Below are 27,891 nucleotides of genomic sequence, written 5' to 3' on the forward strand. Positions count from 1 at the left end.
TTGCTGTTCCCAAGGTATACATCAAATTTATCTAGCACCATTAACAATGCAGCTGATTCTTTCTTAATGATAGAGTAATTCTTTGATGAGGCTTAAATTTAGTGGATATGTTGAATACTAGGTGTAAAACATCATTATTACCTGCTTACCCAATAAAACTGCCTCAGCTGCTATGTCACTCGCATCTATTTGTACGACAAATGGCTTTGTCAGGATTTGGTCCCCTTAATACTGGTTTAGACATCAAGGTACGCTTATTTTTCTCAAATGCCGGCAACTTTCCGCCCCGCAAAATCCATTTTAGGACTAACTAAATCAGTTAATGGTCACCAGCAACATCAGAAAAAGTTAGAACTGGCATCTCTAGAATACCTGACATACCCAAAAAGCGTTGGACTTATCTTGCGGTTTTGTGGGTATGGTCAAAAGAGCTATCAATATGGCCTCAACTTTAGCCTGGACTGGGGCCACAGTCCATAGCCAATCTCGTGTCCCAAAATGCTGGTTGGCATGGCCAAACTCACTCTAGCGAGATTAACAGTGGGCTGGGCACCATTAGGGCGACTGAACAGACAACAAGTGACTCATTATGCTCACTCCATATGGAAGAGAACATAACTACATCGTCAGAGATATGCTCTGACACCATCTAAACCATTAATGACAACTGACAACAAACGTTGGAAAGTTGGAGAGGGGCGTTACGCATACCAAATGGCATAACGGTATATTGATACAAGCCAAAAGAGAATTAATAAATGCCGATATGCGCTCGCCCGCTCTGACAAGGGTTCCTGAACACAAGGGGATGCCCGCTCACTGTCACTAGGTTCAGCCAAATTGACTGTCAATCAAGAACGCACCTCGTCATTCAGAATGCTGGTTTTCTGTGGAGACATGCGGTAGGGTGTTTTGTTTCACTGGGGCTGAGTTGTCCTGTACAACACCATGGGTCACCACTGGGCTAGGTAGCGGCACATCACCAAAGTTAGGCTGAAATTCCTTTGGGAGACACATTACATCGCTCCTCTGGTCTTGTAGTAGATGGCACAATTTAGAAGAAGGATAACTTAACACATCAGAATTGGTCAGTTTGATATCCAGTTTCAACTCCCCAAAGATAAATACTGAGGTAACTTGTCCTCCTCCATTCCTTCACATGTCACAGTATTACACCACTAATCAGGTCCTAACACAATAGGGTTTCAACAGATTCACATGTACTAGTCTTTTAGTCTTCATACGTCAGACGTGGCTATAACATAGTTAACATATCCTACCTTACTCAAAACTGCAAAGGAACCCTGATTCTTAGTTCGTAGGAAACTTTCCAAATAGGCAAGAACAAAAGCACATTTTTCCCCAACATTAAATTTTCTGTCTTCTGCAGTTTCTTCACATTGACTTTTCATTTTTCCTCTTGGGCTTCGCCATATTACACCTTGCAAATTCATGTGCATGGGTCAACCTTTCCTTCGTCTTAACAACATACTCATTTACAGTACTTGATTCATCTTCTTCTATCCAGTTCTCATGCAATAGTTTCAGGGACACGGATATCAGCCAAGTGTGTTCACTTGGTGAGAATCCCAAACTAGACTGTGTAGTACATCTGATAGCATACAATAGATATAATATAAGCTAAGATATAATATAATATAAACCAAGTGCCTAAAACAGGCATAAGTTTTTAAGGTGCAGGTGACAAACTTGATTGGGCTTACTAGCTAACGCGGCATGCATGACGTGTACGGCAAAAATCTGCTATGCCTAAGAAACCTGAATTCATAATGTCCCTCTGGCTCTGATACGGCTCTTGCAAATAATGTAACCAACGACTGGTCAGACTATTGGGCAGAAGTCAACATCTCTCTTGTGACAGGAAGGCTACTGAAATCATCATTCACACGATCCTTAAAATTGTTCTTTATATCACCCGATACATACTATCAGGTTGATCTACTAAACATGCATCTAACTGCTCTGGCAACATCAAACAGTCCATTCAAGTTATAATCAGGCAAAACATCACACTGATCCCTCACATCTGTCCCATGTGTCACCATTTAAACTTTACTACGGGTTACAGCACAAGAAGGGGAATAACCCAACACACACTTACTCACAAGGTCTGCAGCAGGGTCATTACTCAAAAGTGTAGAGCTTTACAACTGGATCCGCAACAACAAGGCTAACAGCTATATCATTTTTCCCAAGAGGAACGTTACTCCTTCCACTGGCAAAACCTCGACCCCTACTGTAACTGGCTGAGACAAGGTCCTTCGAAGATACACTTTACACAAAGGAACGCAAGTGCCTTCCAGTAACGCCCACACAACACAACCTGCTCACCATTATAAAGCCTCTTACACGGATGGAAGAGCAGTTTTCAACAGAATACTGGTGAAGCACCAGTTTCCCTCAAAACACTCACAGGGACAGCAGGACTACCATCGGACATGGAAACAAAACCAGGAAACTGAAGGGGTGGAACAAATCCTTAGGATCCACACAAACTGGGTCAGAAAACTTCGCAACACCATCTACACCAACTACTATCTGCTGAGACAAATGCAAAATTAGCAACAGGCTTGTCATGGGACTCCTTAGCTTTGAGCTTAGGACGTGGGCAATGTAGTGCGGAGGCTTTTACAATAAAACACACAGACGTCATAACATCGCTATATCTATTCCCACCATGACCATCAGAACCTCTGCCACCATTCTCAAAGAGGGTTCATTCACTCTGTTACCAAACGGGTGCTTACCACCTTGAGCTGGAGTCACGGCTGGGCGCAGGCCTATTAACTTTATGTTTATGAATAAGACTGAAATTTTCTGAATGACATACTCAATAGTTGTAACTTTCTTTCTCACAAACATGCATACGGACGTCTGTGGGGACACCTCTCAAATATTGCTCTAGTGCAATCAATTAACACCTTCGTCATACGTTTTAACTCTACTAGTCGATAGCCATCTGTTGTACGCTTATTGACAGTGTGACCATATTCGATATATATTGATCAGGCAATTTAAATGGATTTCTAAACTTATCTCGTTTTGCTCTTTGCTGTCAACCGATAAGATTTCAAAATGGCTTCCTTGGTACAGAATACTCATTTTGCTTTTGAGAGCTGGTTAGGACAAGTAAATTGGAACGGCCTTGCCCACAAGGACAAGGAGCTGGATCAGCAAGGGCCAATACTGCTGAGGTTGGGGAGAAAGTGTTGTGACAAACTGCTCAAATTTAATATGAAAAACTCTTCCGGATCATGTAATGTAGATTGGGCACAAACTTCGTCACTTAATTACATCGAATTTGACGCCACATGATTCCAGAGTAGCTCTCTTATCCAACAGCTCTAACTGGAATGCCCTTTCTCTTTCCTGACCTCTTTCTCTTTCCAATAATGGTCCTTTCTTTTCCCTGTCCTCCATTTCTTTTCCCCAACCTTACCTTGTTTTACTCAGCTTCTCTCTTTCTAACTGCAACTCCTATGCTTTACTGTGAGCGCAGACTCATCCAAAATTGACTTTTCCACCAAACATCTAATTGCTTATTTTTGACAGTTGCCTATTTTTCTAGTTTGACTTAATCTTTTACTTTATAATGCTTAGCCAACGAAACCCAAATCATATTTACGAATGGTACTACACTGAAGCTTAACCCTGAAGGTTCAGCAATGAACTTAGCTAAATCAAAAAGGCTTCATATTAAACAGATATGGCAACTTACGGTTAAAGTGGAGCAAACATACCCAAAATAATTTATAAGCTTCACTCTTGATGATTTTAACTTAATTTGGTTAATTTAACCAGTCTCCCGGACATGGGCCCCATTTTTCTTATGCCGCGCTTATCAACTTAAATTTACGTTAACGGTTAATGTACCAATGAGGGAACATATGGCACAACAAAAACAAATTGACAACTCCGCATATCTTAGTCATGGGTTCCAATCACGGCTGAAGCTTTATCCCAACAGTTCAAGAGTTAATGTTTGTAATTATATATTACAGAAAGATTTAAAACCAAATTTTAATGCCAAAGTTTACCTTAATAGGTGTGTAGGTTCATAAGATAAGTCGATAAGATAATACGAGAATAAAGATGATCCTTAATAAGCAACTACTATTGGCATGTATAAACAAAAACACCTTACAACACAATAATTGATTGCACTTTACACCATGAATGATAATGAGAGCAGCACTGAATATAATACTCAACTAAGCCTATTTGAAAAGGTATCCACCACTGGCAACCTGAGATGTCCTCAGTGACTGACAAAGCTCCTTATTCAAGGGACTACAAACCTAACACTAATATTAAACAACTCCACATTAAGTTGCAGGTATTTCATACATACAGAACTTTTTTTTATGTACCAAGTACCAAGCCTACTTTTCACATAATTATACAAAAATATTCTATTTACATAAGGCTGAGGGGTAACATGCACAAAAATCTTTCACTATGCACAATGCAACACACCATTGTTCATACGCCATGCATAACAATATATATATATATATATATATATATATATATATATATATATATATATATATATATATATATATTCCAACGACCTCACCAGCCAGGACTCGAACCCGAGTCCTTATGCGTGTGACCAGGAACGCTGCTAACCATGCCACAAGGAAACTAAAAGCATTCCTGGCTGGTGAGGTCGTTGATTATATACCAGTGCAGGACTATGTCTTATGCAGATTGCATATCTGTCTCTACTGGCAATTTGGAAAAATTCTATTGGGCGAATTAAACACATTTTTCTTTGTCTATCTTTTCATCTATCCCAGAGGACGTGACCGTGGCCTTCCTCCTGCTCAGCTATCTCTCAAAACAGCAGCCAATTATAATCTGTTTCTTTCACCCTTACCTTTATATTTAGTGTCGGTAAAACGCAATACATTGTACATCCATACGTTTTCAGTGGTTAATACAATTAATACTCTTCTCGGCCTGTACAAAACTCTCACGACTTATCGCTAAATTATATTTTGTTTAGCCGTTTAAATTGAAAGAGGCTGAGTGGTGAGTGAGGTGAGTGTGTGTTTTTAAATGTGTGATTATGTCTATGGACGAGTGAGTAAGCATATTATTTATACTGTACGTTTCTGGACTTGTTTGCCTGCAGGCGCGAGTACTCCTGTGTATGCGTGTATGAGCGTCTCTATTCTTCATTGTCTTCACTCGCTATGACTTTGGAAGTACATAATATGACGTTGTGCTTACACATCCATCAACTCCGTCACTTGAATGAATATAGTGTGTGGTGGGAAAGCATCTTACCAACCCTCCCAGAGATCCTGAAGCACCGCCACATTTTCCAGCCTCCCCATCCTGAAGAAACAAATCACGGCTCTCTCTTTCCGGTTCCACTGCCCTCCATCCGTTCTCACTCTCTCCCCTTCAGTTCTTCCACCTCAAGCCTCTTCCCACCACTTTCTTGCCTCTCTCAAGTACGTTTTAAGGGTTTTCTTTGGCGCGTGGTTGACCTGTCGCTTCTAATCATTGAAGTCGCTCTACATACACATTATTAACGCTTTGAACTGCGAAGAAGGATGATGAAAATACGTAAATACATGCGTTACACACAGTAAACGATGTTTAGAATGTTTAGATGAATAAAATTATAATAATAATACTTTGTAATAATAATAATAATAATAATAATAATGATAATAATAATAATAATAATAATAATAATAATAATAATAATAATAATAATAATAATAATAATAATAATATAATATAATATAATAATAATATAATAATAATAATAATAATAATAATAATAATAATAATAATAATAATAATAATAATAATAATAAAAAACAGATTTGTAATGTTTAGTTTTATAATGTTAAAAGATACACTTATTACACTTGATATTGTTTTCCTAAATATTCACTCCATGGGCTGTCTTATTGCTTCGTGGGTTTTAGTGGAAATAGGTGAAGGGAATTGATATGGGGACCGGAAGGGGTGAATCTCACCTCTTAACAGCCAGTGTGCCCAGCCGGTCAGCCCAGAGCAACGTTCACGACTTGCTCCTCATACACTTGACCTCTCTTTGACCCAGCACTGCCCTCTACCACCTTCCTCCCCAACCACCCTCCCACAGTCTTAGAACGTCACTCCCTCTCTCCCTCCCTCCCTCTCCCACACAGCCTCCACATATCCTAAAAAGTATACATTCATCTCAAAAATATACATAAACGCCCTCTTACCATACCTAGACATCTTTAAAACGTACATAGTCTACTTATCGAGAGAATACATACACATTCTCTAACATATGTACACATCTCCACAGCATTGATGCACACCAGCAAAACATAAATAAGCATCTTCAAAGCATACATGCACATCCCAAAAGCATACATATGCATTTCCAGCTATACATACACATCCCCAAATATACATATGTCCCAAGAACATTCATAAACACCCACAGGACATAATTATATAGGCCTACACATCCCATAACATACAAACAAATCCGAGAACATGCATACACATCCCCAAAGTATACATACACATCCTAGAAAATGCACATGCAACCCAAGGATGGATACATATTCCCTGAAGAATGAAACAATATAGATCTAATACATGCATTCAGTATGAATTATTGCGGCCGTGTTTTAACATAAACAGCAGAACAAACTGATTTTCCACGGGCCCAGAATAATCGACAGCCCTAGTGTGAGTATAATTGTATAGTCCCCTTGAGGATTACGCTGTATTAATATATGAATCATAATAAACTTTCAATGTGAATAGTTACATTTTCAATCGGCCAATATAAAAATATGAACACACACACACACAATATAAATATACACAACTTGATTATCAATCAATCAGAGTCGTCCTCATATCTGCGGCTTGACGACCACAGTTCTTGGGCTGTACAGTATAAAAAGTGTGAAGATGACAAGACTGCAGCTCAGCGTACCGTATGATCAAACACAATTCCTCAGAATTATCATACATGGCCTTACCCTAAACGTACAGATACAATTTTTAATAGCTCTCCTCATCCCAGCTCAACACCTCAACACTCATAGTCGCAGTTCACAACTGTCTTGAGTCTCGTTAGATTCCCCTTGATGTGATTTCGGATTTGATGGAGGAAAGCTCATTAGAATGTTTCCTGTGGCCTCCCATTGCAGTAATGTACTCTGGGACTGTAAAGGCTCTCCGTTAGTGTGGATATAATCCTTATGCTAATTCTCAGCGGGATATAACTCATTTACATACCCACCACGCCAGTAAGACACAATGGGAAGCCCATTTGTCGAGTTAGCCTGTAGTGAATTCCTATAGTTCGTGCTTAAAATTAGAACCCTTCAGAAGAGGGTAACTTTGCTTGGTATACTGTATGAATTTTGCTGGATAACAGTGAGAAGTTCGTCTGCTCGTAGGTCAGCCAGCCTGGAGGTTCTGATCTTCTCCGAATTTGAAGAATATATGTACAGTATGTTGTAAATGCTGTCGCATAGCCATGTCTAGTAAAAATAGCGTCGGTTGATATATTCGAAATGAGGGATTGGTGTTCCAAAATGCTACATGCTCTTTTTAAACAAGTTGGTGGACTAAGGGACAAGTGTGCAGTCTGAAACACAATGTTAATGACCAAGTACCTATATTCATAATATGCTTGCCTCTTACACCATGAATAAAATAAAACGGGATAAAACATCACCCCATACATGTTAGGGGCGGCGTGGCTCTTGTAGAAAGAGAAGTGTCTTACAGAGAAACGTGTGAACAAGACAAACAAGACAAGAAAAAAATATTTTTAAGTTCAATATTCACAAGATTTGAAATGTGGTGATCCCATGAAAGTTAGTTGTAGTATGACAAGGTACTGACGCCGTTGGATGATATAATGAAAGGAGGAGAAATATTTGTTTGCAAGAGATAAGTTTATTCATTGATAGCACCAGCATATTGAAATATATTTTGTATTCCACTGTACTTTTAACTCAAGTTCTATATTTAAGGATGATGTTGTGGGATCCAGTAGGACATATTATACTTGCGTCAGTAATACGAGCGTAATGCAAGCCGTGTTATAGATAACTTTCGGCAAATCCTTGGGAGTGCACTAAAGACTTTATATGAGTAAAGAATAATTTTTATATTGGTAAACAAACGTTCAGACAAATTTCCACGGACTAGAGCAAATCTAGTTTCGGTTTTTGTCTTCTACGGGTTTGTACTATCTTTTCTAATATTATATCTTTTAATAATTAGACTCTTCGTTGTCATCTTGAAATTTGCCTCACAAATGAGCACTGAATACAAGTCATTAGTTACGATAAAGTCTCCACCAGGTATTAACTCCACAGGACCTAACTTTTCTATTCACCGTCCCTACTTAACAAATCACAGTGTACTTTAACTCGGATATAGCCAACAGAAGGTAAGGTTAGGACTTTTATTTAACCGTCTCAAAACCCCTTCCTTCTTCATCTCATACTTCAATTTTAATCCATTTTCTCATAGTCCTAATGACATGAGATTCTGATACAGAAGGTGACACATTTTTTTTCTTTATGAAGCTGGGATTCTAATTTATCAATAGTCATTCGTATAAAAAAAGACGACACATTCAGTTTTATTTCATTTTATAATTACATTAAAATTTCGGTACAAAAACTAAAACTAAAATAATATTCACAAACTTAAACAAAGTTATCATATTTGTTTTCATTTGATATATTTCATTGGCCAGTAACATCACCCATGGACCCCATAATCTCAATCCTCTTATGGTTCACAACATCCTCAAGTTGCTCAAAATTGCCTTAAAATGAGAGAGTTGTGCTGGATAAAGAAAAGAAAAGTGGAACCGTTGATGGGGCGAAGTAATGCAGCGGACACACCTTGATGGCCGCGTATTGGTAGTATATCTTTAAACAAAACATCGATGTACCTGAGACAGCTCTCCATACATGAGTGGCTAGTGTACTGCGCGCCACAAACACTACCCGCTCACCTCAATCAGCAGTGACCGCTACTGCCCATGTTTTAAAGCGACGAGGTGACACCAGTTAGTTATTACTGCTCATCACCGGTTAGTTATTATTGCTCATCATCAGTTAGTTATTATTGCTCATCATCAGTTAGTTATTATTGCTCATCATCAGTTAGTTATTGTTGCTCATCACCGGTTAGTTATTATTGCTCAACACCAGTTAGTTATTGTTGCACATCACCAGTTAGTTAATATTGCTCATCATCAGTTAGTTATTATGCTCATCATCAGTTAGTTATTGTTTGCTCATCACCGGTTAGTTATTATTGCTCATCATCAGTTAGTTATTATTGCTCATCACCAGTTAGTTATTATTGCTCATCATCAGTTAGTTATTACTGCTCATCACCAGTTAGTTATTATTGCTCATCATCAGTTAGTTATTATTGCTCATCACCAGTTAGAATTATTGCTCATCACGGTTAGTTATTATTGCTCATCACCAGTTAGTTATTATTGCTCATCACCAGTTAGTTATTATTGCTCATCATCAGTTAGTTATTATTGCTCATCATCAGTTAGTTATTATTGCTCATCATCAGTTAGTTATTATTGCTCATCACCAGTTAGTTATTATTGCTCATCACCAGTTAGTTATTTGCTCATCATCAGTTAGTTATTATTGCTCATCACCAGTTAGAGATTATTGCTCATCACGGTTAGTTATTATTGCTCATCACCAGTTAGTTATTGTGCTCATCACCAGTTAGTTATTATTGCTCATCACCAGTTAGTTATTATTGCTCATCATCAGTTAGTTATTGCTCATCATCAGGTTGGATTATTATTGCTCATCACCGGTTAGTTATTATGCTCATCATCAGTTAGTTATTATTGCTCATCACCAGTTAGTTATTATTGCTCATCATCAGTTAGATTATTGCTCATCACCAGTTAGAGATTATTGCTCATCACCGGTTAGTTATTACTGCTCATCACCAGTTAGTTATTATTGCTCATCATCAGTTAGTTATTATTGCTCATCACCAGTTAGAGTTTGCTCATCACCGGTTGGTTATTGTTTCTCATCACCGGTTAGTTATTATTGTATCACCAGTTAGTTATTGTTGCTCATCACCAGTTAGTTAATATTGCTCATCATCAGTTAGTTTTTGCTCATCACCGGTTAGTTATTAATGCTCATCATCAGTTAGTTATTATTGCTCATCACCAGTTAGTTATTATTGCTCATCATCAGTTAGTTATTGTGCTCATCACCAGTTAGAGATTATTGCTCATCACCGGTTAGTTATTATTGCTCATCATCAGTTAGTTATTATTGCTCATCACCAGTTAGAGTATTGCTCATCACCGGTTAGCTATTATTGCTCATCACCAGTTAGTTATTATTGCTCATCACCAGTTAGTTATTATTGCTCATCACCAGTTAGTTATTATTGCTCATCATCAGTTAGTTATTATTGCTCATCATCAGTTAGTTATTGTTGCTCATCACCGGTTAGTTATTATTGCTCATCACCAGTTAGTTATTGTTGCTCATCACCAGTTAGTTATTATTGCTCATCATCAGGTAGTTATTATTGCTCATCATCAGTTAGTTATTGTTGCTCATCACCGGTTAGTTATTGTTGCTCATCACCAGTTAGTTATTATTGCTCAAAATCAGTTAGTTATTATTGCTCATCATCAGTTAGTTATTATTGCTCATCACCGGTTAGTTATTATTGCTCATCACCGGTTAGTTGTTATTGTTCATCACCAATTAGTTATTAAGTTTATTACCATTTAGTTATTATTGTTCATCACCAGTTAGCTACTAATGCTCATCACCAATTAGTTATTACTGCTCATCACCAGTTAGTTATTACTGCTCATCACCGGTTAGTTATTATTGCTCATCACCAGTTAGTTATTATTGCTCATCACCAGTTAGTTATTATTGCTCATCACCAGCTAGTTATTATTGCTCATTACCAGTTTGTTATTACTGCTCATCACCAGTTAGTTATTACTGCTCATCACCAGTTAGTTATTGTGCTCATCACCAGTTAGTTATTATTGCTCATCACCAGTTAGTTATTAGTGCTCATCACCAGTTAGTTATTATTGCTCATCACTAGTTAGTTATTACTGCTCATCACCAGTTAGTTATACTGCTCATCACCAGTTAGTTATTATTGCTCATCACTAGTTAGTTATTACTGCTCATCACCAGTTAGTTATTTGCTCATCACTAGTTAGTTATTACTGCTCATCACCAGTTAGTTATTACTGCTCATCACCAGTTAGTTATTATTGCTCATCACCAGTTAGTTATTATTGCTCATCACCAGTTAGTTATTATTGCTCATCACCAGTTAGTTATTACTGCTCATCACCAGCTAGTTATTATTGCTCATCACCAGTTAGTTATTACTGCTCATCACCAGCTATATATTATTGCTCATCACCAGTTAGTTATTATTGCTCATCACCAGTTAGTTATTATTGCTCATCACCAGTTAGTTATTATTGCTCATCACCAGTTAGTTATTATTGCTCATCACCAGTTAGTTATTACTGCTCATCACCAGCTAGTTATTATTGCTCATCACCAGTTAGTTATTACTGCTCATCACCAGCTATATATTATTGCTCATCACCAGTTAGTTATTATTGCTCATCACCAGTTAGTTGTTATTGCTCATCACCAGTTAGTTATTACTGCTCATCACCAGCTAATTATTAGTGCTCATCACCAGTTAGTTATTACTGCTCATCACAAGTTAGTTATTACTGCTCATCACCAGTTAGTTATTACTGCTCATTACCAGTTAGAGTTGTTAATCGTCATTATACTGGATATTTGGTCAATACACCTTATCCTAACTACTATGCTGAGGGTAGATCAATAATTATCAGCTGCCTGTACCATTTTTTTAATCACTCTTCGCCAAAGGAATATAAGATACGCCAGATCCGACGTTAATGAAGGAAATCCGGGATAAATTTAAACAAATATATGGTTACATATTTCAATTTACAATAATTGCCTCGGTAATGAGGGAATGCAAGAGGGTGCTTATTGAAGGGGAAAGGTAAGACCCATAGGCAGTGGCAGTATAATGTATAGGAACAGCAAAGAGGGAACCACTGAACAATTATTAATCACCCTTGTTCGTTTCATATCACTTTCACCAGCTGTTTCTTCCCGTCTTCATCACCCCTTACTCACTCAGATACAATTAGTCATTTTTCTGAAACAATCTTTCGATATACCGTCATCACCTCAGAATTGCCTCTTTACTTTATCTAACAGTCCTTTGTTCTGTTCCAGATCTCACGTTACTATTTTTGCTTCACGTTACATACCTTGTTACTTCCTTCTGCTATATCTATCCTACTTTTCTATTTTCCTTGCTCTCCTTTTGTCTCGTTTTCATCATCTAAGTCATGCCACCTTCGTCCACATTATCACTCATTCCCCGCCATCTGCACCAGCCTTCTTTGACCTCTGTCCATTTTCTATGTTATCCCTGATACATATCCTAAAAATCTTCTTTACCTCATATCCGCTTTCTTAAATTCTCCTTACGATTAGATTAAAGTATAATTTCCTAAGTACTACATGTCAACACAAATGAACTGGCAAGTAGAGCGAGAGCCTAGGGATGTAGTGTAAAATGAACAGTGTATATCTTATTGCAGTCAAGGCTGAAAAATTCAAGTGTAAATATTAAAAGGATTTTTTTTTCTGGCCAGGTACAAAGGTCTCCTGTCTCCCCATCCTTTTTTGACAATCAAAATATCAAAACAGTAACCTGGGGCCAGTACATCCCCCTTGTTATGTAATGATGGTAGTTCTGGCTTTCTTGTTCCACCTCTTACACTAACATACCCCCCAAAAAAAAAGAATATTTAATAGAATTTTTATTTTTTAATATGAGATCTGTCCCTGTAACCAGGTGAAGTAATGCCAGGTGTGCAGAGGTCAGATGGCTGAAGCTGTATATGTTAAGGAAAGCAAGTTTATCTAAGGAAGAACTACATGTATTAACCAAGAACTTAACGATTAGCAACAGATAGAGCATCACAGTTTACTAATGGCGACCTGCGGTGTAATGGTCAGCATGCTCGCCTCGCAAGCGAGTGGGCCCGGGTTCGATCCCCTGGCAGGGTGAAACTATGGGCAAGTGCTTTTACTCATTTTGCCTCTATCTACCCAGCAGTAATTGGGGACCTGGATGTTCCTGGGTAATGGTTAGCCAGTGCTGTTGTGAGTTGTCCGGTCTTCTCAGACTGTTCCTTGACACTGGGTCATCACTACATATAACATCATCCATCATCACTACATATAACACCATCCATCATCACTACATATAACACCATCCATCATCACTACATATAACACCACCCATCATCACTACATATAACAACATCCATCATCACTATATATAATACCATCCATCATCACTACATATAACACCATCCATCATCACTACATATAACACCATCCATCATCACTACAGATTAGTTTGAGAATCTGTGTGACACACACACACACACACATACAAACAGACATACTTTGTTTTATATAGATAGATCATCACTACATATAACACCACCTATCATCACTACATATAACATCCATCATCACTATATATAACACCACCCATCATCACTACATATAACACCACCCATCATCACTACATATAACATCATCCTTCATCACTACTTAACACCATCCATCATCACTATATATAACACCACCCATCATCACTACATATAACATCATCCATCATCACTACATAACACCATCCATCATCACTACAGATCAGTGAAGTAGTTTCCGAGATTCTCGTGCAGACACACAAACAAACAAACACAAAGACATACTTCTTTGTTATATATATATATATATATATATATATATATAAAACTAGAGCTCAAGGAGAAGTAACATTATTGAATATCATAAACAAATAACGCAACTACACATTTTTCTATTACACATCAGACATGTGTTGTGTACTAAAACATTATTGCTCTTTTCTCCAAATGGATTTTTTTCGTGTTCGACTTCAAGATTAAGTTGTTCAACCCTTGATGAAATTTCCAAAGCGTTTCATAATTTTGAGAAGGTGGGGAGGACCAGTACGTTCTCAAAGGAGCTGTTGCTGGCCATGAGAGATGAGAGTCGAGTTATAAGTGTTATTCTTAAAACATTTTATCTCAATGTTTGTACCGTCTTGTAGTTCTTCTCCATTGTATTCACCTTTATTCAATGTTATTATTATATTTCCTTCTTTCCTTCGTTCATCGTCTTTCTCTGCCTCTTTTTGTCCTCATTTTTGTCTTTGTTGTTGTTTCTTCTTCTTTTACTTCGTTTCTTCTTTTGAATTTATCATCCTTCCTTTCTTCTGCTTTTTCTACTTCTCCTTCTGTTAAATGAAACAGAGCACAATTAACCATATTCGAAATAATTTTCATTAAGTTGTAGTAATAAAAACAAAATTATCCCAATTAAGCAGAAGCTTCCTTTGCTTTTTAAGGATTACTCGGAAAAACTGCAATATATTAATGCTCATATACACAGAAATAGATTTTAAGTAATTGTTATAACCATAACATGAACATTTACGAAACAATCGACCTCGTTGAAATTGTCTGTATTTACCTCCTGAGGCAATGGAAACACTGATAGGTCGCAGGGGTGACGAGAGGAGAGGGAGGAGGAAGAAAACAGGGAAAGTAAAGGGAGCAAAGGAAGGGAAGCAGTGAAGGAAGGGTTAGAGGAAGGCGAGAGTAGTTCAGGGTAGATGGGCTGGGAAGTAGGAGAGATACAGGTAGGGTGGGGTGGGGGCGGGAGGAGAGGGAAGAGGGAAGGGACGGTGTAGGGAAAAGCTATGGAATGGGGACAGGAGAGTTTAGGGAGGAGCTGGGAAAAGGAAGGAGGAAGAACATGGTGAGTACAAGGGAAAGAAGAGGATAAGGAAGGGGCGGGATTAAGGAAACAGGTAGATAAAGGTAGGGAGTATGGTGTTGCTGCTATAGGAGATGGTACAAAGTAGAACACAGTGTTGGGGAGTATCTGGGTAGGGAGGAGGAAGGGAAGAGAATAGAGGAGAGTGAGATAAGGAACATGGGCAAGTTACAGTGTAGAGGACACATCATCACATGCTAAGAGGTTGCTGGCTGGGAGACATGATCCATGGCGAAGGAAGAGAGTTTTAAACAAGTTATGTTGTTAGGTACCAAGCATAAGTATGTCTATTATGTCGAAAGCAATCATTAGAATGAAGAGGAAGAAGCAAAAATATTAATAAAGAAGAAGAAGAAGAAGAAGAAGTAAGTTACAGCAGTAAGTTTAACATCGACAAGTACAGTACATTTTCATCAAACAAGTCCTGGTGTCTCTGTGTTTTGTGGATAACAGTGCCGAGAATATCCGATTTGGCACTGGGAATTGGGTTGTTTGTTGTCGGGTTGTTTATCAGCCCATGTTTGAGCTGCTGTCTGAAAGCATGTGCTACCACTGGATCCTCCAGACGCTTAGTGTTAAAGCCTTCTGTAGGTATGTTGCCTTTGCCGTTTTGGGGCGACGTGAAGTTAGAGCTGGGCTCTGACGAGCAGATGATCAGCATTGCAGTGTTCTGAGCTACGCATGGCTCGGGTGATGAGGACATCTCGGCGATCTCTTTCTCTGACAATGATATAGTCAATGAGATGCCAGTGTTTGAATCGTGGGTGTCGCCACGAACCCTTGAACTTTTCGGCCTGCCTAAACAAGGTATTGGTAATAGTGAGGTTGTGTGCGGACACTTGCTGGGGAAGAGTAGGCCATTGGGATTACAATTACCGAGTACATTTTTCCCCAACGATTCCCTGCAAAATATCAGCATCTCTGCCAACTCTGGCATTGAAGTCACCTCGGAGCACAACCTTATCTTCTCTGGGGATAGAGGTTAGCACTCTGTCAAGGTCGGCATAAACGCCCCCTTGATGTAATCCTCTGTGTAAAGGCCTGGGACTTAGGGATAGAAATCCCTTGCCAGCCTAATCAGGATCTTATAAGAGGAAAGTCAAGAACCATGGTTTTCCGAGGGATAACAAACAACCGTTAGAGACTGACTCTTTACTATGAAAATAACACAAAGCTCTGACACTATTCATACAAATATCAAATAACAATTACGGGAGTCAAACAATTAAAGGAGTCAAACAATTAAGAGAATCAAACTATTAAGGGAGTCAAACAATTATGGGAGCCAAGCAATTAATGGAGTCAAACAATTGAGGGAGTCAAACAATTAAGTGAGTCAAACAATGTACAGGAATATTTCCTACGACGGTGACCCGGTGGACGGTTCAGTAAAGCAGTGATCAGCTCTCAGGGGGGGTGGGGAAGGTCCAGGGCAGCTTCCTCACTTGGCGAGGGCGTTGGTGGGCGATGGCCTTGTCACACAGGAAAAACGCCAGGGCACGGACGGGAGATAGGGCGTGGAGGAAGTGGCAATGACGTGGACGCTGCTGTAGTAGCGGCGGTGTCCGGAACTTGACAGTTGATTTGTGAAGGTCTGGGGAATCAGCCTACGAGCCCAGGACACATCAGAAGAAGAACCAACCAGATTTTGAACGAGGAGCGGGGAAGTGCAGCTGTGGAGCTAGCTGGGTAGTGTCTGATCTGTGGTAGCAAGCAGTCACATTCTACCCTGTCTACTCCCTCTACTGGGGAGCGACAAAAGCGACAATCATCCTGTTCGTTACAGCCCTGACAATCTGCATCCAGTGTTAGGTCGTATGCACTGATGAAGAAGGTATGACGTGAATGATTCAGTGTGACTGGGAGCGTCATGAGGTTGTTGATCCTAACAGGCATTTAATTTACATTTATTTGAGATGCCTTGGCGGATGGTATAGCCAGACCCTTGTTTTGTGAGTCCATCCTCGTCTGGGGAACCACTAATGTCTGCTATGTCCTTGTTATACCTAACCAGCTCTTTTGCCATAAGGCTAGAGCTCATTTGTGCCAGTATCCAGAAGGGTCCTGGCATTCAACGCAGCGACCATAAGGGTTTATAGTTTGTTTTTGTTTTGATCTGTGATAATGATTGTGTTTTTGACAGCATAAGGATGACCTTAATGGGTGCAGTTGCCCAGTCAGGTTGGTTCTTTAGGCAGGATATGTTTAGGGCACCTTTTCTAGCCCCTTCCCCATAGGGTGAGCAGAATGGCACCTCAAAAGGGCTGCTCAGTTGCACAGACAGGACCGGACTGCACTGCTGCCCATGTGCAAAGTTTTGACTAGAGAGGTATTTATGTACACTACGCATATATATATATATATATATATATATATATATATATATATATATATATATATATATATATATATATATATATATATATATATATATATACCTCAACCTGCCAGGATTGGGACGGTAACTGTTGATCACCAGGATACTAAAAGCAGTCTAGGACTGCTTTTAGTATCCTGGTGGTCCAGCGGTTAGCGTTCCCCGGTCACAGGCATAGGCTTGTGGGCCGTGGGTTCTGAATCCTGGCGGGTTGAGGTGTTGATTGTATATAGAAGTCCGCGTGCTTTATTGGCTAATGAAATATATATATATATATATATATATATATATATATATATATATATATATATATATATATATGTGTGTATGTACAATAATAATAATTAATGGTTTATTGAAAAAGTTCTGCAGCCCGAAGGCTGAAAATATATATTAGACAAAAATTACTTAATTCATACAAAACATGGGATTGCTTAACAAAAGATTTTATTACTAACAGGAGAAGGAACATGAATTGAACATACACATTATTATAGTTTGCAGTTGAATGCCTGGGCTGGTCTCTTGCCATACTGTGTGAGGTCATGTAGGCCTCGTGGTTCAGCAACTCGTCCTCGGGTGTTGACATGAAGGACCTCACGTGGTCATGGAGACACCGCGTGGTGTGGGGTAGTGTCACAGTACCTCACTCTCTGCTAGGTGGTGTTGTGTTATCTCGTAGTCAGGTGGAAAGTCCACCCACTTGTGCTGAATTACCTGGCTTAAACACTGTTCATCTCTGTTCAACACTGATCCCACTTCTTTCCGAAACAAAATTGTCACTTTTGATTATGTTGATATCCCAGTGGTGAGGATGGGTCGGAGAGAAGGACTTGGGCAATGGGCCGAACATTGACCAAGGAGGGTAGCTGCAAAGCAGGAGTAGCGCCTGATAGGTCTCGACCCTCCCGTGGTCAAGGATGTAGTGTGTGTGTGTGTGTGTATTATCTTATGTTTAATAGAGATAATTGCATAGTAGAGAAAATCGTTTTTTTAACTTTGACTGGCTATAGACGATTATATATAAATTTGATACATATAAATGAATAGCATCATATGGAACCTAACCTAACCTAACTTAACCCAGCCTAAGCTATTCATGATGATCAACAACATATTAAATGAAAAACAAATTTTATCATGGTCGAATTCAATAGCCATTAAGTTATAGCACTTAAAAAATTATCCCTATTTGGCTGAAAACGTTAGTTGTTTTTTAAAGATTAATCAGCGATTATCTTTATTTTGTTACACACACACACACACACACACACGCACACACACACACACACACACACACATTACATATACAAAGTAAATCATGTCTGATATGACTTTAACGAGAATTCGTAATTTATTATACATATAACTAAGGCAGGATATTAACATGTTAGTAGTGTTTCGGGCAGTTTTCAGTGATGTGCCTGACAGGGAAGAGCGAGCTGGGAAGAAAATTGATCTCCCCGAGTAGCAAACCTCCCTCCAACATACAACTCCTTCCTCCAGCTCATAGAACTCCTTCCTCCAATACATACAACTCCTCCCTCCAACACATACAACTCCTCCCTCCAACACATACAACCTTCCTCCAACACATACAACCTCTTCCTCCAACACATACAACTCCTCCCTCTAACACATACAACTCCTCCCTCCAAATACATACAACTCCTTCCTCCAACACATACAACTCCTCCCTCCAACACATACAACTTCTTCCTCCAACACATACAACTCCTCCCTCTAACACATACAACTCCTCCCTCCAACACATACAACTCCTTCCCTCCAACACATAACTCCTCCCTCCAACACATACAACTCCTCTCCAACACATACAACCTTCCTCCAACACATACAACTCCTCCCTCCAACACATACAACTCCCTCCCTCCAACACATACAACTCCTTCCACCAGCTCAACTCCTCCCTCCAACACATACAACCTCCCTCCAAACACATACAACTCCTTCCACCAGCCCAACTCCTCCCTCCAACACATACAACTCCTTCCACCAGCTCATACAACTCCTCCCTCCAACACATACAACTCCTCCCTCCAACACATACAACTCCTTCCACCAGCCTTGCTACAACCTCCTCCAACACATACAACTCCTTCCACCAGCTCATACAACTCCTCCCTCCAACACATACAACTCCTCCTCCAACACATACAACCTTCCACCAGCTCATACAACTCCTTCCTCCAGCACATACAACTCCTTCCTCCAACACATACAACTCCTCCCTCCAACACATACAACTCCTTCCACCAGCTCATACAACTCCTTCCTCCAGCACACAACTCCTTCCTCCAACACATACAACTCCTCCTCCAGCACATACAACCCTTCCACCAGCTTATATAACTCCTTCCTCCAGCACATACAACTCCTTCCCAACAACACATACAACCTCCCTCCAGCACATACAACTCCTTCCCACCAGCTTATATAACTCCTTCCTCCAGCACATACAACTCCTCCCTCCAACACATACAACTCCTCCCTCCACATACAACTCCTTCCCACCAGCTTATATAACTCCTTCCTCCAGCACATACAACTCCTTCCTCCACAAACCTCCCTCCAACACACAAATCCCTCCCTATAACACACACAACACCTACCTCCAATACACACAACACCTCCCACCTACATATATAATCCCACCCTTCAACACCCACAATTCTTCCTTCCAACACACAACCCTCCTCCAACACGCACACACACACACTTCCTCCCTCCCACACACACAACCCCTCTCCCCAACACACACAACCCCTGCCTCCAACGTACAATCCCTCCTCCAACATACATAACCCCTCTCCCTAACACACATAACTCCTCCACATAACTCCTCCCTCCATCACACATAACACCTCCCTCCAACACATAACCTCCTTCCAACACACAACCCTTTCCTCTCACACACTCCTTAACTCCCAACACACACATGAAAGCTTTCTCCAACACACATAACACCCCCCATCACACACAACCCCTCCCTCCAACACACGCAACTCCCTCCTCCGCACACACAACCAATCCCTCCTCCTCACACAATGCTTAACTCCCAACACATATAACCTCCCTCCAACACACAACCCCCTGCCCAATACAATCCTTAACTTCCAATACGCACAACCCTCTAAAACACACAACTCTATCTCCAACACATACAACCTCTTCCCTAATTCCATAACCCACAACTTTCCTCCAACACACCACAAAGTCCCTCAATACACACTACCCCCCCACATATATAGCTCCTCCCTCAAGACACTTCACCCGTTCCCACATAAGAAAACAACTCCCAACGCACACAATCTTTAACACCAGACGTACAAAAACCCCTCCCAGCAACACACACCACCCCCTTCCACACACTCATTGGGGAAAGTTTTACGCTTCAGCAGGATGAAATCTAAAAATCAAAGCTAGGAGGCTGTTTGTTGATTTTACCCCCAATTGTGAATATATTTGAATATATCTAAACTAAATTTTAATATTATATGCACATAAATGGTAAAAAAAAATATAAGAAGAATGGTCCCAACATCACTAAAGTGAGGTTTTTTGTGGTAAATATGGTGTGGCTGTAAAAACGTGTCTCCTTTTGGTCTAGGTATTATGGTGATTTACTGGTAATTGAATTAATTCTGCAATTAATACTCTTGGCCGATCAAAAAGATACATGTACTGAATGAAGAATAATCAACTTAAGAAATATTTAAATATGTTGATTGTGCTGAAAGCATGAGGTGTTCTTTCAGTCACCACCCCAAAAGAGACTGTTTTTTCGGCAGCACGATACTATAAATATATAACAGATCAAGGAGCTGTTTAGTTACAAGATATATTAATAAAGGCTATACACGAAATTTTGATACATAGGGAAAATATATAGTCTATATTTAAACACGGCTTCACCTCTAGGTACATGCAATGTCATATTAACTTCGAATAGTGGATCTACATCTCCGGGTCTTCACTTTCTGTCCTACTCGGAGATATTTTATATAGAGAGCTCCTGGTTTTGGAGTCTAAGGTCTTAAGAAGACATTTTTACGTCGTGCGACTCTTGGGGAAGGACGTGCTGCTGATGAGTGATGCTGGGCTTATGTAAAACAACAGAGCAAACTAAATTTGGGCTTTCGTTGTAGGAAGGAAAGATAATAGAAGAGCACATCTTTTGAAGCGACTAAAAAATACCGAAAACAAAAGACTAAAGGAAAAGCTAATGCGTTTATCTGCTGTTGTTTCCGGCTCCCTGTATGAAGTGGGAAAATGCTTGAAAAATTAAAGAAAAAAGTTTCTAAATTCATCCAAAAATGACAGGGTACACGGGGTCAGGGAGGAGAGCCGCCGACCCCAGCGACATTGGGTCTGGAACTCTTGGACATATGTATACCAGTCAATTTCTGATTTTTTTTTGTCGATCTTCATTTCAACAACTTGGGTCTTGAAGCCTTTACTCTAATTAGGTACATAAACTCGACAACAATTATCAAAATTCAAGATAGGTTATTCTTCCTGTTAAACGAGTACGAGCGAAAAAAAAAATGAAGTACAATACGTCCTCAATTTACCATTACTTATGGTGACCCATACATATTAATGCGACACATGCAGCGGGGCCTTATAGCTTATATGACCGTGAGAGCCACATAATGCCCACCAATATCTACACTTTACTACCTATATTGCCCTCACAAATCCCACGAATCTCCCATAATGCCATGAAACCCTCAAGTACAACGGTTCCATCAACTATCTTTACTGAGAAAACACAATTATGAACTTCAACAATTGTCCCTTCCTTAAGCCCCAAGTGCCATAAATTCCATCAGTGTCATAACCCCTCACAGTGTTATAACCCCTCACAGTGGTATAACCCCTCACAGTGTTATAACCCTTCACAGTGGTATAACCCCTAACAGTGTTATAACCCCTCACAGTGTTATAAACCCCCACAGTGTTATAACCCCTAACAGTGTTATAACCCCTCACATTGTTATAACCCTCACAGTGATATAACTCCTAACAGTGTTATAACCCTCACAGTGTTATAACCCTCACAGTGATATAACCCTAACAGTGTTATAACCTCACAGTGGTATAACCCCTAACAGTGTTATAAACCCCCATAGTGTTATAACCGACAGTATTATAACCCTTCACAGTTTTATAACCCCCACAGTGTTATAACCCCTCACAGTGTTATAACCCTCACAGTGTTATAAACCCCCCATAGTGCTATAACCCTTCACAGTGTTATAACCCCATAGTGTTATAACCCCTCACAGTGTTAAAACCCCCACAGTGCTATAACCCCACACAATGTTATAACCCTCACACTGCTATATCCCCTCACACAGTGTTATAACCCCTCACAGTGTTATAAACCCCCACAGTGTTATAACCCTCACACAGTTTTATAACCCCTCACAGTGTTATAAACCCCCATAGTGCTATAACCCCTCACAGTGTTAAAACCCACAGTGCTATAACCCCACACAATGTTATAACCCTCACAGTGTTATAACCCTCACAGTGTTATAACCCCTCACAGTGCTATAACCCCTCACAGTGTTATAACCCCTCACAGTGTTAAAAACCCACAGTGCTATAACCCTCACACAGTGTTATAACCCCTCACAGTGTTATAAACCCCCCATAGTGTTATAACCCCTCACCGTGTTATAACCCCTCACAGTGTTATAACCCCCACAGTGCTATAACCCACACAATGTTATAACCCTCACAGTGCTAAACCCCCACACAGTGTTATAACCCTCACAGTGTTATAAACCCCACAGTGCTATAACCCTCACAGTGTTAAAACCCCCAGTGCTATAACCCAACACAGTGTTATAACCCCTCACAGTGCTATAACCCTCACACAGTGTTATAACCCCTCACAGTGTTATAAACCCCCGATAGTGCTATAACCCCACAATGTTATAACCCCTCACAGTGCTATAAACCCCTTAGTGTTATAACCCCTCACAGTATACCCCACAGTGTTATAACCCTCACAGTGCTATAAACCCTCACAGTGTTATAACCTCACAGTGCTATAACCCCTCACAGTGCTATAACCCTCAAGTGCTATCAGTGGTTCTGGCGGGAATTCCCCAGGGGCAATTCAGGTTTTCAGGGGGTGGAAACTGATTCAGGAGCAGAGATATGTTCGATGAGAAATCAATCACAGAATTTTGGCCCTTGATGTGCGATTCCTACCCAAAAGTGGCAGAAAGAGCTATCCGTGCATTGCTTCCGTTTTGTCGACATATCTTTGTGAGTCAAGCTTTTCAACTCTGTTGCAAATTAAAACGAAGGAACGTAGTAGATTAGAGGTAGAAAGACCTGCGTTGGCTCTCTCAAGCACTCCTCCGCGTATCCCAGAATTGGCGAAGAAAAAAACAATCACAGGTTTCTCATTGACTGTAATCTTCATCTGAATAAAATTAATTACAAATTTACAATATCCTGGTATTCTATTGAACTTTTTGTTTATGCATTATGCTTCACTTTCGTCTGTTAAGTAATTCATTATAAATATAAAAAACTATTTTACTTTTATTCAAGTTTTATAAATCCATCAACATTTTCAATTGGCATTTAATTTGTAAAACTCCACTATAAAAATAATCCATGTAAAATTGTAAATGTATATGTACTAATATGGAAAAAATAAAGGTTTTTCAGTATTATATGCATATTATTTGGAATGCACTTTTGGGGCAGACAATCTTGGAAAGGAGGGGGGAATGACATTCTGACATATGGTGAAAGGGGTGCATGGGGCAAACAAGGTTGAGAACCACTGCTATAACCCCTCACAGTGTTAAAATCACCCACAGTGCTATAACCCCACACAATCTTATAACCCCTCACAATGCTATAACCCCACACAATGTTATAACCCCTCACAGTGTTATAAACCCCCATAGTGTTATAACCCCTGACAGTGTTATAACCCCTCACACAGTTTGATAACCCCCACAGTGTTATAACCCCTCACACAGTGTTATAACCCCTCACAGTGTTATAAACCCTATAGTGCTATAACCCTTCACAGTGTCATACCCCCATATTGTTATAACCCCTCAAAGTGTTAAACCCCCCACAGTGTTATAACCCCACAGTGCTATTCCCACACATAATTTATAACCCCTCACAGTGCTATAACCCTCACAGTGCTATAACCCCTCACAGTGTTATAACCCCACAAGTGCTATAACCCCCACAGTGTTATAACCCCTCACACAGTGTTATACCTCACAGTGTTATAAACCCCTATAGTGCTATACCTTCACAGTGTCTACCCCATATTGTTATAACCCCTCAAAGTGTTAAAACCCCTCACAGTGTTATAACCCCCACAGTGCTATAACCCCACACAATGTTATAACCCCACACAATGTTATACCCCTCACAGTGCTATAACCCTCACACAGTGCTATAACCCCCACAGTGTTATAACCCCCACAGTGCTATAACCCCTCACAGTGTTCCCCCACAGTGCTATAACCCCACACAATGTTACCCCTCACAGTGCTATAACCCCTCACACAGTGTTATAACCCTCACAGTGTTATAAACCCCCGATAGTGCTATAACCCCCACAGTGCTATAACCCCACATTTATAACCCTCACAGTGCTATAATCCCTCACACACTGTTATAACCCCTCACATTGTTATAAAGCCCTTAGTGTTATAACCCTCACAGTGTTAATTCCCCACAGTGCTATAACCCTCGCACAGTGTTATAACCCCTCACAGTGTTATAAACACCCCATAGTGTTATAACCCCTCACAGTGTTATAACCTCACAGAGTTATAACCCCCACGTGCTATAACACACAATGTTATAACCCCTCACAGTGTTATAAACACAGTGCTATAACCCCTCGCACAGTGTTATAACCCTCACAGTGTTATAACACCCCATAGTGTTATAACCCCTCACAGTGTTATAACCCCTCACAGTGTTATAACCCCCAGATGCTATAACCCCACACAATGTTATAACCCCTCACAGTGCTATAACCCTCACACAGTGTTATAACCCCTCACAGTGTTATAACCCCCACAGTGCTATAACCCCTCACAGTGTTAAAACCCCCCACAGTGCTATAACCCCACACAATGTTATAACCCCTCACAGTGCTATAACCCCTCACACAGTGTTATAACCCCTCACAGTGTTATAAACCCCCGATAGTGCTATCCCACAGTGCTATAACCCCACACAATGTTATAACCCCTCACAGTGCTATAATCCCTCACACATTTATAACCCCTCACATTGTTATAAACCCCTTAGTGTTATAACCCCTCACAGTGTTAATTCCCCACAGTGCTATAACCCCTCACAGTGCTATAACCCCTCACAGTGTTATAACCCCTCACAGTGCTATAACCCCTCACAGTGTTAAATCCCCCCACAGTGCTATAACCCTCACAGTGTTAATCCCCCCACAGTGCTATAACCCACACAATGTTAAAACCCTCACAGTGCTATAATCCCTCACACACATTTATAACCCTCACATTGTTATAAACCCTTAGTGTTATAACCCCTCACAGTTAATTCCCCACAGTGCTATAACCCTCACAGTGCTATAACCCCTCACGTGTTACCCTCACAGTGTTATAAACCCCCGATAGTTATAACCCCCACAGTGCTATAACCCCCACATGTTATAACCCCTCACAGTGTATAATCCCTCACACACTTTATAACCCTCACATTGTTATAAACCCCTTAGTGTTATAACCCTCACAGTGTTAATTCCCCACAGTGCTATAACCCTCACAGTGCTATAACCCTCACAGTGCTATAACCCTCACAGTGTTAAATCCCCACAGTGCTATAACCCCACACAATGTTAAAACCCCTCAGTGCTATAACCTCTCACACAGTGTTATAACCCCTCACAGTGTTATAAACCCCCATAGAGTTGTAACCCCTCACAAAGTGTTATAACCCCTCACACTGTATAAACGCCCCATAGTGCTATAATCCTTTTCAGAGTTATAACCCCATAGTGTTATAACCCCTCACAGTGTTAAAAACCACAGTGCTATAACCCCTCACAGAGTGTTATAACCCCTCAGTGTTATAAACCCCCATAGTGTTATAACCCTCACAGTATAACCCTCACAGTGTTATAACCCTCACAGTGCTATAACCTCTCACAGAGTGTTATAACCCTCACAGTGTTATAAACCCCACACACAGTGCTATAACCCCTAACACAGTGTTATAACCTCTCACATTATAAACACCCCCATAGTGTTATAACCCTCACAGTGTTATAACCCCTCACAGTGCTATAACCCTTCACACAGTGTTATAACCCCTCACAGTGTTATAAACCTCCACAGTGTTATAACCCCACAGTGTTAAATCCCCCATTGTGCTATAACCCCACACAATGTATAACCCTCGCAGTGCTAAACCCTCACACAGTGTTATAACCCTCACAGTGTTATAAACCCCGATAGTGCTATAACCCCACACAATGTTATAACCCCTCACAGTGCTATAATCCCTCACACAGTGCTATAACCCTCACAGTGTTACAAACCCCCTTGATGTTATAACCCCTCACAGTGTTAATACACAGTTCTATAACTTCCTTTTGTGCTATAACCCCTCACAGTGTTATAACTCTCTCACAGTGCTATAACCCCTCCAGTGCTATAACCCTCACAGTTTTAAAACACCCACAGTGCTTATAACCCCACACAATGTTAAAACCCTGACAGTGCTATAACCCCTCACACAGTGTTATAATCCTCACAGTGTTATAAACCCCATAGTGCTATAACCCCACACACAATGTTATAACCCCTCACAGTGTTAACCCACAGTGTTATAACCCTCACAGTGTTAAACCCCACAGTGCTATAACCCTCATAGTGCTATAACCTCACAATGTTATAACCCCTCACAATGCTATAGCCCCTCGCAGTGTTATAAACCCCCACAGTGTTATAACCTCACACAGTGTTATAGCCCTCACAGTGTTATAACCCTCACACAGTGCTATAACCCTCACAGTGATATAAACCCCATAGTGTTATAACCCCACACAGTGTTATAACTCACAGTGTTATAAACCCCAGAGTGCTATAACCCCTCACAGTGTTAAAACCCCCCACAGTTCTATAACCCCACACACATGTTATAACCCCTCACAGTGCTATAACCTCACAAGTGTTATAATCTCACAGTGTTATAAACCCCCCATAGTGCTATAACCCTCACAGTGTTATAACCCCTCACACTGTTATAACCCCTCACAGTGCTATAACCCTCACACACACAGTGTTATAACCCTTAGTGTAACCCCACAGTGTTATAACCCCTCACAGTGTTATAACCCCATAGTGCTATAACCCCTGCTCACAGTGTTATAACCCCTCACAGTGCTATAACCCCTCACACAGTGTTATAACCCCTCATAGTGTTATAAACCCCCACAGTGCTATA

This window comes from Homarus americanus, unplaced genomic scaffold (assembly GCF_018991925.1).
Source record: "Homarus americanus isolate GMGI-L3 unplaced genomic scaffold, GMGI_Hamer_2.0 scaffold25467, whole genome shotgun sequence".
Taxonomy (NCBI): Eukaryota; Metazoa; Arthropoda; class Malacostraca; order Decapoda; family Nephropidae; genus Homarus; species Homarus americanus.